Raw genomic sequence first — 13,024 nt, forward strand, 5'->3', positions numbered from 1 at the left:
GTATTTATGCACCTAAAGATTAAGATACATGCCTTGTAGCGTTTACAAAAGCGTCTGAGTTAGGCACTTGACTCCCATTGACTTGTAAAGGGAGTTAGGCACTTAACCTGTCTAAACAAGGCTAGGCTCCGGAACCTATATTTAGTCATCAAAATGAGTGACCTTCATAAATGAAATCAATGGGGATCTACTGGGATCTCAGCATTCTGAAAATCAGGGCTTTTATTTAAGTGCCTCCATATGGATTTAAGAGCTTGGCTGTAGATACTCAGAATGAAATGCTGGTCCCATTCCAGTCAGCAGGAGTTTTGCCATTGACTTCAATGGAGACAGGATTTGATCTCTAGTTTTGAAAATACTGGCCCCCATATTTATCCTCCCTAAAAACAACTTTTTATTATTTTCCTTTTGTATGTTTTCCTGGTATTCTAAGGCAAGAAAGAATCTAAGTGATTTTGCCAATTTTGCTGCTGTTAGCAGAATTTCATGCTAGGCCAAGAACAACATGACACCGCATGTAAACCCAACTGGCTCATAAGTGACAAACTAGTCCTACCTTGGAAGTTTTTTTTTAATAGCAATTTATGCCAGTTTCAGTAACTGATTGACAATGTTATATTTGAGTCCAGTCACTTTGTTTTACATAGTAATTTATAACATTTACCCATCTGTTTTTCACATACATCCCAGTAGTTCTGGGGAAACTGTTGTACATCTCTTCTCTTTGGGGAGAAGTGATCAAGATCTGTGTTTTGTATTTCAGACAAAAGCACTGCTGATTAATCTTCATTGGCCAAATTTTACCTTGAGTGGACTTGCAAGGGGCTTAAGTTAATGCAGGATTTAAGAGTAGAGAAGTCTCTTTAAGACATGCTCAAGGTAGCTGGTTATTATTTGAATAAAGAAAGAATGAATACTGGGAATTTTCCCTCCAGCTCTGAATCTCTACCACAAAGGATCATTTGCTCTGTAGATTTTCAATTTCCTATTTCACGATATCCCAGAAATATGTAAATAGTGGACTTGTTTGTATTTTCCTTTCATGTGACCATTTTATGTTATGACTAATGAGAATTAAAATGATATTACAAAGCAGAATTCAGATGTCTGATGTTAAGTATCTAACTCTGTCTGCAGCCAACTAAATATCCATTTTTACTTAGAAACCTAAATCTTCAGTTAGGTAACTTCAGACATCCAGATTTGAAAACTAGACTCAAATATCTTTGATCATAGCAAGAAAAGAATTCCTTAAAAAAAAAAAAAGAATGTTGCTAAGTAGTAAAATAGGAGACTCAGCAGGCAGTACTAACTCAGTTTTGCCTGGATAAAACATGCAGGAACAGATCTACATCAGTTTTACACCTTCTCCCACAATATAAATTTGTATTTAGAGTATATTCTAGCCTTGTTTTATGTGAGCAACACCCAGTGACAATAATGAGAGCTTTCCACACAGCCAGGGTGTGATGAGCATATCCAGGCTTTTGGGCTGATGATCACAGGGTTGCCCTCTCGGTGTGAGGATGGCATTAGGATGAATCTGCTTCAGGCATTTCTGGATCCTGACTGGAGGATAATAGTAATCAGGAAGAGAGGGCATCATGGCATTTAGATCAACACTTGTGCCTTCTCTATAGTGTGATGAAATACCAGCAGCACTGAGTCTCCGTGCACGGGTCAGCAACCTCAGAATCATGGGGATCTCAGAGACCCCCGGAGTAGTGATGAAGGCTGCTGTCCTTGGTGGCCACTCAGGGTGACTGAGCTGGGGTTTCTGAAGATGACTGTGTGCGGCTCAGTCTATGTAACTCAAAGAGTAACAGGACTCATGTACAGACTGTAGATAAGAACATGTGCACAGCATAACAAATTACATCAGACTTGGCACCGTGAAATCAATTTCTTGCCAACAACAAAAACTAATCTGCTGCAATGCCCTGAAAACCACCACTGCTCAGCTGATTGGGCCAAAATGTAATGGTCTGCATTTAGGCAAATCTCTTGTATTTGTCAGTTCAAGTACACCACATCAAGCGCATACTAGCTCAATGCAACTAGCAAAGAATCTGATTAAAAAAAGTCTCTGGCAGATTCAAGAGATCCATACCTCACAACGTTTCATTAGTACTGTTAGTGCAAGATTATGGGCGAAGGGCAAAATCATTTGTGCCAGCATCTAATAATTTTCTTAAGCCAATTATAGCTAACTCTGGAGTAGTTACAAAAGAGATATGAGCAGGAAACTGGAAAAGAATAGTAGGATAAGAACATCAAACTGTTGCCATTGCGAGTGGCATAGAATGTTAAGAGCAGCTTGTAGGTTCAAAGATGACAGATATACCATGAAGAGCAAGATCTTACATCATAGCCAGTTGTCCAGGCTGAAAAGAAGACATTTAAACAGACCCCAAGAGGGCATTTACAGGGCTTGCGCACTGAGAGAAGTAACACCCACTCAATCAAGGACAATTTAAAAACTCCAAAACCCACTGAACAGAAGACACAGGCTCCAGCTGTTGGATTCACTTCAGCAACTAATCAAGAGACAGCAGAAGGGACTATTCTGAGAACAAGAAGTGGTCATGTGATCAGAAAACCACTGAGGTCTTGAGAAAGGAGTTACTGATCATTGCCTGATAAATGAGAAGTTTACTCTGCCTTTTGTTAGGTGGCTTTAGGTCATCTTAGTCATCTCTATTTCTTTGTTTCATTAACTGAGTTAGTTTGTGGTTGCTGGTTTTGGTTAAAAGTACATTTTATTTGCAATAGCATTTTGTTTTTAAGGATAACACTAATAATTGAGATATTGAACTCCATTTTAAAAAAATCTATCAAACTTGGAATATAAAGAAAAACAACGTAAACAAATGGGGAAGCAGTGAAGATCCTGAAAACAGCTATTAATGAAAGAGCAGTTAAGGAAATGCATATAATCCATTTATGCACACACACACACATATCAAATAGATAGATAATCCCTTATCACCCACCACTTACAGTTAATATTTATATTTATGATTATACTGGATATGTAGGCCAATATTTTGAAACTTGTGGGCTTAAAGTTAGGCACATACATCTATACTTATTGGATTCCATTCCATAGACTCGGGTTTTAGGTCCCCAAGTTTGCAAAGTCTGGCCTGTTTGCACATCTTAACATATTTAGGTGAAGATATTTTTTCTACACCTGGGTTTTTAACATATTATTCTGAATGGTAGAGATGACCCCAAGTTACGTTTAAATTCAGACCGAAGCATCCCAAAGTTTGTGGGTATCCAGAAATGGTGTTTATGAGGTCTTGGGGACTTTGATCAAGGACCCACAGGTCCCCAAGCACTGCTCAGACCACAGACACCATCCAGCAGCTCACCTGAATGACTGGAGAAGGGGGCCAGCAAAGCTGTAGCACACAAAGGGCCCAGCCCACAAAGGTCCTGATTGGGGGAAGACATCCAGACCCACTGATTGGCTGAGAATCTCTAGTTAAACTAGAAAGAGGTACAGTTGTCCAAGCAACTAGAGTAATCCCTGGCTGGCTGCTACTACAGTCCCTGCCCACTTGCCTGACTCCTGAGCCCTGCCATCCTGTCTGTTCCTGGTTCCTGCTTTCCTGCCTTGCTCCAGGTCCATGCTCTTATGCCCTATCCCTGATGCCAACTCCAATGTCATCCCCTGGCTTGAGTCCTAACTCTATCTCTGATCTTTGGCTTGTCTCTTGACCTTCGCTCTGGTTTCAGGCTCCCGATTGTAATCATTAGACATGGCTGCCCATGCTCTGGTCCCTACATGGTTTTGTTTATCTCATTACAGAGATAGGGTTTAGCTAGAAAATAGAGCTGGTCAAAAATCACAATTTCCATTCACTGGGAAATTCTGACATTTTGCAATCTCCCGCCATTCTGAACTGGAAAGAAAAATAAAATTTCTGCTGAAAAAGTAAACTCTGGAAATATTGAAATGACTTTATGAAAACAAAGTTCTTTTCCAATTATTGAAATTAAATGTTTCAATAATTTCTTTGACAATTTTGATAAAAAACGACACATTCCCATGGAACGTTTTGATTTTGTTGACTCAGCAATCTCCGACAGAAAAAACTGTTCCATCTGAAAAATGTTGACCAGATCTACTAGAAAGTTCACATACAAATTCTTATTTAGAAACGTTCTTGAGCAGTCACATCTTTGGCTTTGTTTATGCCCATTTCTATTGAACCGATACAGAATTAACAGCCCTGTTTGGAAACATTTTTAAGGTTGTTCGCTGTTTAAATCTATCTGTGTGCATGAAAGAGAGTGTATAATAAATGGAAAAGGCTATTTACCATAGGAGTCAACATAAATTACTGTTTTCTCTCTTTTCATAATTCATTATTAATAGTGAATCTACTGTTCACTGTCATTTATAAAAAAGCTCTCAGGGAAAACTTTGGTGAGGAAAATTGAAAACAAATCACACACACATACTGATCAACAGATGTTGCTTTGAGTTCTTTCCTAGTTTAAGGCCCCCCTCTTAAAATCCTCTGAGGATTACAGGCTTTTGTATATTTTAATTTGCACCACTGAGAATGATGTTGCTCATTATTTGTTTATACAAATATGTTTTTTTACTCAGGATACTAGTGCCAGTATAGACTAATTATTAATAACGTGTGGTACAGTATATAACCTTACCCTACATCAGTTGGTGGTGATCAGAAGACTTTTACAACATCTACCCTGGGCTCATTCACTGCTTTACCACTTCACCGCATTTAAGTGATGACTCATTAATGTCTGCTATAAGAAATAGCCTCTTCAATCTCATAAATCCAAAATAGTCCCTTTTCTGTTCTTTCCAATGGAAAGCTGCAGATGTTAGATGGCCACAATTCCAAATTATAAAATCAAATGCCAGAAGAGCTGTCATTTTGTCTTTTGTTTTCCAATGTTCTTGACATAGTGTATCTTTCCTTTGCCTATCTGTCAAAATGATTACCCTAGTAGAAGGTCCAAACTGCTACTTCACTTCCCAATTATTTTAGAAATTTGGATTAAAAACAGGATCTCACCAAACCACAACCCTCACCCTATCTTTGGTCAATAGTCTTACAACATCAATAGTAAAAAACAACAACACGTGAGGCCTTGCCAGCATGGTGATTTCTGTTTTCCAATCTTATGTCCAGCTCTGCCAAGATAGAAATCACGAACCTGAGATTCATCAATCCAAAGTCCTTCACATGATAGAAAAGGGGAGTGTACGTATTTCAATATATTAAATCTTAACTATAGCGTCCATAGTTTGTTCATCCTAATTCTTGCCAGGTAGGCTGGAAAATACTATGCATTATAATTAAGGCTGCGAGTTTGTCTCAGAGGTCACGGAAATCATGGATTCCATGACTTTCTGGGACCTCAGTGACTTCTGCAGTGGCTGGCGCAGCTGGCCTGGGGGCTGCCTAAGCAACTTGGGCAGCCTCTGGGACAGCCACACCAGCTGCTGCTGGGGCAGTCTCGTGCCACCGCTCCCCTCTGAGCAGCCGCAGGTGTTTGGGTGCATGTGGGAGGGGGCTCAGGATGGCGCTTACCTGGGGGGGCTCCCCAGAAGCAGCAACATGTCCCTCCCTCAGTTATTAGCTCCGCACACTGCCTCTGCCTGTAGGCACCGCCCCTGCAGCTCCCATTGGCTGCGGTTCCTAGCCAATGGGAGCTGCAGAGCTGGTGCTTGGGGCGGGGGCAGAGCTAGGAGCTGAGGGAGGGACATGTTGCTGCTTCTGGGGAGCTGCGAGGAGCTGGGTAGGGAGCCTGACAGCCCCGCCAACCCCCCACCCCCAGCACTGCTGCTCCCCCCCAAGCACCCACGGTGCCCCCTAGGCCGCCACCCTCCCCCCCAAGATTTAATCAGGAGTATATAGTACAAGTCATGGACACATTCACACAGGCTGTGAATTTTTGTTTACTGCCTGTAACTTGGCCATATCTTATACTAAAAATACCCGTGACTAAAACTTAGCCTTAATTATAAGGCTTTAGTCTGTTATTATGACTATTTCTAAACAGTAGAAATGTGTTCAAAGATTGAAATACTTGATGATTTAGGTAGACAAGATTTCACACCCTCTCTTTCCCTTCATTTTGCCAGTCTTCATAGTGCCAGTCACTGCTGCTGACATGGTTAGCATACTGCACTTTTATCAAAATAATTTTAGGAAATTTAAACATCTTTGGTCTGATATTATTTCCACTACTTTTATGCTGATGCAACTTTACTGATTTCAGTGGAATTACTTGTAAAATACTCTGGTGGAAGTCAAGTAAGTTATTAGGCTCATTGTGTTTTTCTCCTAAATGTGGTCTTTGTCCCAAAAAAGATATACATCTTTCTGTATCATAATATCTGTAATGTTTTTCAAGAATTTTGCTATAATTTTAGCAAAGGGCTATGATAATATGTAGGCATACTTAATCTTTCTAGTAGAAACGGTGGCTTGTTTTACCATTGTACACAGCTAATCACAAGAAATTGTGGGAAAGCGTGAGTTGTCAGGAAAACATATCAAATCAACATGCACTGCTGCTGCAGTACTTTACAGAGACTATTTTATATGTCACTTCTAATACATTTTATGATCTTCTCTATGACATGCCAGGTACAGTCCCTTACAAAGTGATCTTACCCCAGTGATGTGGGAAAAGGATTAAACTTTCCTGATTGACAAACAACAGAGCTAGTTCAAGCAATTCTAGGATGACTCTCAGAGTCATTTGCTTGGGCCCCCAGCTGCAGTGCCCAAGATTCAGTGAATACATTTTTCTCCCACTACACTTGCCATAAACTGCTCTGTCTTACCTGTTGAAGAAATATTTCAGTCCTATGGGTTGGAAAGGTGTTGACAGAGGAGGATGATTCTAGGTCTGGTAAATTTGGATGAGGTGGGTATGTTCTGGGGAGAGATGAAGAAAAGTTCATGTTAAACTGGACCTAAATAAGGTTACTGTTTTTTTTTTTTTTAATTATTTCTCATTTTTCCATGGCTTTGAAATGTTGTGGCAGATGTTTTATCTGCCCCTAGCTCCTCCAACCAATTTCTATAGTTTTACAATAATATTTCCCCACTTTTAAAATATTCTTCCTTGTTACTATGTAAAAAACCCACAAACAGGGAAACTGACTGGGGCAGACTGAAATCGGCAATATACAAAGTGCTGTCAAATACCCAAATAAACTGAAAAAAAATGAAGTTATATTTTTCTCTAAATTCTTTCATTCAGTTGTAGTAATCTTAGATGCTACTTGCAACAATGGTAGTAGGAGAATTTCAGAATCAAATGTGATTTTTAAGCTGAGGGTATTTCTTAGAGTCTGTTCACTCATACCTTATTTCACCAAAGTGCAATTTCTGTGGATGCTGCTTTGTGCATGTGGGCTTGGGGGGAGGGAGGAAGAAGATAGGAGGGTGAGATTCCAAGCAGAGAAGGAAAGATCAGTCATAGAAACAACAGATTCCAAAGTTCTCCCAAAAAGAGTAAAAAATTCTTCTCGATTTTGGTTGCTGCTATGACTATGTCACGTCGATAGGCATGTAATGTGGTGCCTCACCTGCACCAATTATATATGGAAAATAACTCATGTAGCCAATGTGTTGAGGGTGCCTGGAGGGACCAGCAAAAATACAGCACCCACATAAGAATGGATTCACCAAGACTGACTGATTACACCACTGCAATGCTTGTCAGTTCATGTCTGTCAGGGCTGTGAGCCTGGGCATTCCTAGACTGTGTTATGACATTCTCAACTAGTTGAGACACTTCAATACACACCTTGATGTAGGTTTAGTACAGATGAGCAAGTATATTTACTCTTTCCCTTGCCTTTCCCTAGGGCAAGGCCTTACCAGCAAGCTACAGGGAGGTACTGGCTCTGCCACTACAGCAGAATCAAAATTGAATATATGAAATCAGGAAGCATTTTTGTGGTGGGGACAAGTTATTCTTAATTTTGTTGTTTTTAGGTTTATAAAAGGTGCCACTCCATAACCTTTAGGGTTCATGCATATTAAAAAAAAGGGGGGGAAAGCATAATTAAATCTTCAGAAGTGCACAGGAAGAGCATATTGTACAAACAGGGGCTGCTTAGCACAAAGCAACAGTCTCTCCTCCCAGTGATCACAGTGTCTTAGAGGAGAAACAGCTGCTCCCCTCCATGGATCTTCAGGGGACATCACTCAACCTCCCATCTCAATCTCCAACTGACAGCAGCGGAAGAAAGTAATTTTTACCATGCTCTTTCCCAATGTGTGCCATACAACTTCCTATACACCCAAGGATTTGAGGGAAGGGACAGCAGAATTTCCAGATTGCCCCCTCTCCCCCCCACCATAGAACCAGCCTTTAGTCCCAAAATACCAAGAAATGCAGCTAGACATCACCAAACAAAATGAGGGAGAGGGCAAATAAATGGGCAACTTCCCTAGAAGTCTTTGGGTGAAATCCTGTCCCAACTGAAGCTAATGGGAGTATAACAGTGTGCTGGCCAGGCGGCCCTGAGCCAGGCCCCTGTTAGCCCAGCTCCAATTAAGAAGCATTAATTGGGGCTGGCTAAGTATGCCACACCTAATTAATAGAAGGGAAGCACCTGTGGGCCTTATTAGCCAGGGGGCTATATAGGGCTGGCAGGAAGGAAGGGGGGGGAGGAAAGGAAAGAGAGGAGCTAAGGGTCATGTGTCCCTGCTGGCTGGAGAAGCTAGCTGTCCCCCCAGGTTGCTAGTTTGGCGCGGTCTGTAACTAGAAGGCGGTGGGAGCTGACACTGTAAATAAAAGGCACTGGTGATTGCACACAGAAGGACTCTGGCTAATCTGTGGGTGCAGGGTTCGCAAAGTGCGAGGGTGAACAGGAGAACCATGTTACAGGGAGTCTTGGCAGATTTCACCCTTCATATAGAACAGTGGGTCCCAGCCTGCTGGCAGAGGGGGATGAGGCATTGAGGGTGAAGCTAAGGTTGATGGGGACCTTAAAACTTGCCCCAAGTTAATGAGCCTTTCATAAACTTGAGAGCAGCACAAAGAATTGGGCCCATTATCTGTAGATTGGTAAAAAATGTAAATGCATGTGAAAGTTACTGTATTAATAAAATAATAATCTGTACATTATATGAGGGTGGGTCCATCCAGCTCTGATTTCCATCTGGATTATTTGCAGAGGGGTGGGTGGAAATAGTGTGATGAGAACTTGGATCTGCTTAAATAAGAACCATCCTGTACTTCATCATAAAATTTGTCATCATCATCTTTGAGGTGCAAGTTCAGTGACATTTCTTACCAACTGTTTTCATGAAGTTTTGCTCTTCCTGGTTTCAGACAGCTCTGAAGAATGAAAGTTCTGTCTTGCTGTGAGAAAGGCTGTTCTTGCAGTTTGCCTGAAAACAGAAGATACTGCCAGTTCACAAGTCTGCATGTGAGATTTTTGCCCAGGTTTGCACTCCTCCTTTCTGTTTACATTTCTCATTGAATTTAGCACTTGTGACGGATTGCCAACCCTGGAGCATGAAGCCATCCATTTACTGGTAGAATACATACAACTAGAGCTGTGTGGAGGATGGAATTTATGTTACACAAATAAACTAGATAATCTGAAATTTGGCTTCATTACGATTAGAAAAACTGCAAAAAAAAATCTGAAAAAAAGGAAAATTCTTTAAAATAAAAGTTGGTTGATATGATGCAGTTTACAGACCCCACACTAAACCAGCGCAAGGTATAGATCAGTACTGGGCAAAGTAGACCCTACCCCTCTGAAGCAGCAGGGCATGCTCCAGGTGGCAAGATAGTTTAAAAAGATCCTAGGAGCCCAGAGACGGGGTGGGGAAGTGCACCAGGAAGTGAGCTTGATGCCTGGAGCTATTAGAAGAGTGGCTGCAGCATTCCTAAGGCTGTTCCAAACTCTACCCCCCACATCTCTGGGAGGTGTAAACCCACAAGAGATTGTAAAGAATGGGACAGTGTCCCACTGACACAGTAGACAGATACTCCTTGAGCCTGTAACACACCCCAACAGAGGAGCCACAACCTGGTGGGAAGCTACCCAGGGGAGTATAAGTTGGGATGGACCAGCGAGTGGTCCAGATATTTTAATACCCCTCTTGGGCTCTCAGTTAGGACCCTCTGGAGTGGGAGGCCCTGGGTCCTCCTCCCTCACGCCCTTGTACCTCTGCCATGGGAGAACCCTAAGAGGAGTGGAAGAGACTCTCAGGAGGAATTGAGGCCTGCCACATATGACTTGGCTGGAGTTCCGTCTAAAATGATCAGTCTGGAAAGATTTGTGGAGCTATTGTCTGACCAATAGGCTAGCTGGATGTTGCACGGACCCACTACAGTTGATTAAAACAATTTGTTTCAACAAGAGTCTCAACATTTGGTTTCAGTTTTGACCCTTTACGAAGATTTGTATTATATTACAGTATATAATAGAGAATATAATACAAAATAAAATTTGAAACAAAAAGTTGCTTCAAAATGACAAATTGAAATGTTTCCTTCAGAAAATGTCAAATCTCTCTCTGATTCAGTGACGTAGGATGAAAAACTTTGCTTTGAATCAGACAGAGCCTTGAACCCAAATCTCTCCCATTGCAGGCCAATGCCTAAGCACGAGGCTATAGAATCAGTTTCTTTCCTGTTGGCCCAATGAGTATGTAATTATTTAGGCTTTGTCTACACTGGCAAGTGAAAGAAAAAAAGTTGAGTCATTCAGAAGTGTTAAAACAACCCATCCTCCCCCCAAAAGACAAAAGTTTTGCCAACAACAAGCTCCAGTGTGAACATTGCTTTGTTGGCAGGACAGCTCTCTCCTGCCAACAAGTAGTGGCTACACTGCGCAACTTTTAGCGGCACGGCTACAGCAGCGCATCCGTGTTGCTAAAAGCTGCGTAATGTAGATAGAGCCTTATATGACATATGGTCGCTCCAACTGGGAAAGTAAAGTCATGTCCAAATTAAGAGAGCTTTCAGTATAAGTATACCAGTGTACTATACTGCCAAACTGTCCCTAGAATAGATGCAGCTTATACCAGCAAACCTGTCCTTTTACTAGCTCACCCCTACACCCACACCCAAACTCTCCTGGCCCAAAACAAGCTATAAATTTAAAAAGTGCAGTTTTGCCAATACAGCTGTGTCTATATTTGGGGCTTTTGCCCATGCAGCTGTGTCAGACATCATACCTCGTCACATTCCTGACCCATTTAGCTATGCCAGCAGAACTTTAGCCTGGTGGTTAGGCCACTGACCTGGAATATGGGAGACCCAGTCAGATACAGTATTTGCCTGACTGAGAGAGTAATCGGGGATGAAAAATCCTGCTTTGAATCAGGCAGAGCAGGTACTTGACTCTCTTACATCCCAGTGAGAGCTCTAATCACTGTGCTATTGACTATTCTACAGTGGTCTCCATATATATCTTCTGGACCTGCAAAGCTTTCCAGATGAAAATGTTGTTGAACCTGACACGTTCACACAAAATATTTCCATTTGAAACAAACATGCATTTGTCACCAGGAAATGTTTCATCAAAAGTTTTCCAACCAATTCTAAATATAGGACATATTCTGAAAGCCAAACTTTGAATTTGTAAGATAATTTGGAGATAAGTTTATGTAATTTCTGTTGAAGACAGTCATACTAGAGAGCAGTGGATTTGACCCACTGGGTTCCCCACCTTTTTGGGACATCAAATAAGCAGGAACACCAACAGCATATTCCGCTATCCATTAAGCAGTTTTATTAATATTCCAATAATCAATTTTCTTTATTAGGGAAAGCAAAATTGGAGTGCTGGGCAAAGTTCAAACTGTTGACAGAATGATATCACTTGCAGGTGAATGTGTGTCTGTGGGGGGGAAACACTAAAGATGATATAACTTTGCTCAACTTGTGTAATTTGAATGTTAACACAGAAACAGATCAACAAAAGTGATGAAAAGCTAAATTAAGTTTGGCAAATGACAGTTTTCAAATACGTAGTTAAGGATCTGCTTCATAGCCCAAGGGCTTTGCTAGCATCTGTGTCCTTATATGCACTTTCACACTGCTCCTTTGCATCACCTCCTGCACAGCCAGGATTAGTGTCTTGGTTATTTGGTTTTCTCAGGGCTTGTCTTCATTATAGGGATAAGTCAACCTATGTTACGCTACTCCAGCTACGTGTCTTCACAGCACTGAGTCGACGGGAGACGCTCTCCAGTCGACTTCCCTTACTCTTCTCGGAGAGCTGGTATACCTGGGCTGGCTGGAGAGTGCTCTGACATTGATTTAATGGGTCTTCCCTGTAGTGGAGACCAGTCCTTAGAAAACTAATACAATGTACATCTAGACAGTTTGGAAGCCCGTCTGTGTATTTAGGCATGTATTTAGACATAAAATATTTTATTTAGATATAAAAATAAAAGCTTAGGGTGGGGGAAGTGTGGACTGTCTTTTTTTGACCTTGAAATGAAGCACAATTCTAGAGCCACTTAGGAGTATTTTATATAAGGAAGTGTTCCCCCACCCCACCCCCAATTTTTCACAGTCTCAAGGGGAACTATTTTATTATAGTCTACCAATAAGGATTATCCTGATACTGCCATAGCCAATGGCTCAAAGCTGTTGCTTTCACATCCCTGGTTTCTGGTGCCACTACACACTCTACACTGATGAAACAATGACCACTATACTATACTTTAGGGCAGTGGTCGGCAACGTTTGGCGTGCAGCTCATCAGGGTAAGCACCCTAACGGGCTGGGCCAGTTTATTTACCTGCTGACGCGGCAGGTTCGGCTAATCGCAGCCCCCACTGGCCGCGGTTCGCCGTCTCGGGCCAATGGGGGCGGCAGGAAGCGGCGTGGGTGAGCAATGTGCTGGCCGCGGCTTCTCGCCGCCCCCATTGGCCCGGGATGGTGAACCGCAGCCAGTGGGGGCCACGATCGGCCGAACCTGCTGCGTCAGCAGGTAAATAAACTGGCCCGGCCCACCAGGGTGCTTACCCTGGCTAGCCGC

This window comes from Trachemys scripta, chromosome 2 (genome assembly GCF_013100865.1).
Source record: "Trachemys scripta elegans isolate TJP31775 chromosome 2, CAS_Tse_1.0, whole genome shotgun sequence".
Classification (NCBI taxonomy): domain Eukaryota; kingdom Metazoa; phylum Chordata; order Testudines; family Emydidae; genus Trachemys; species Trachemys scripta.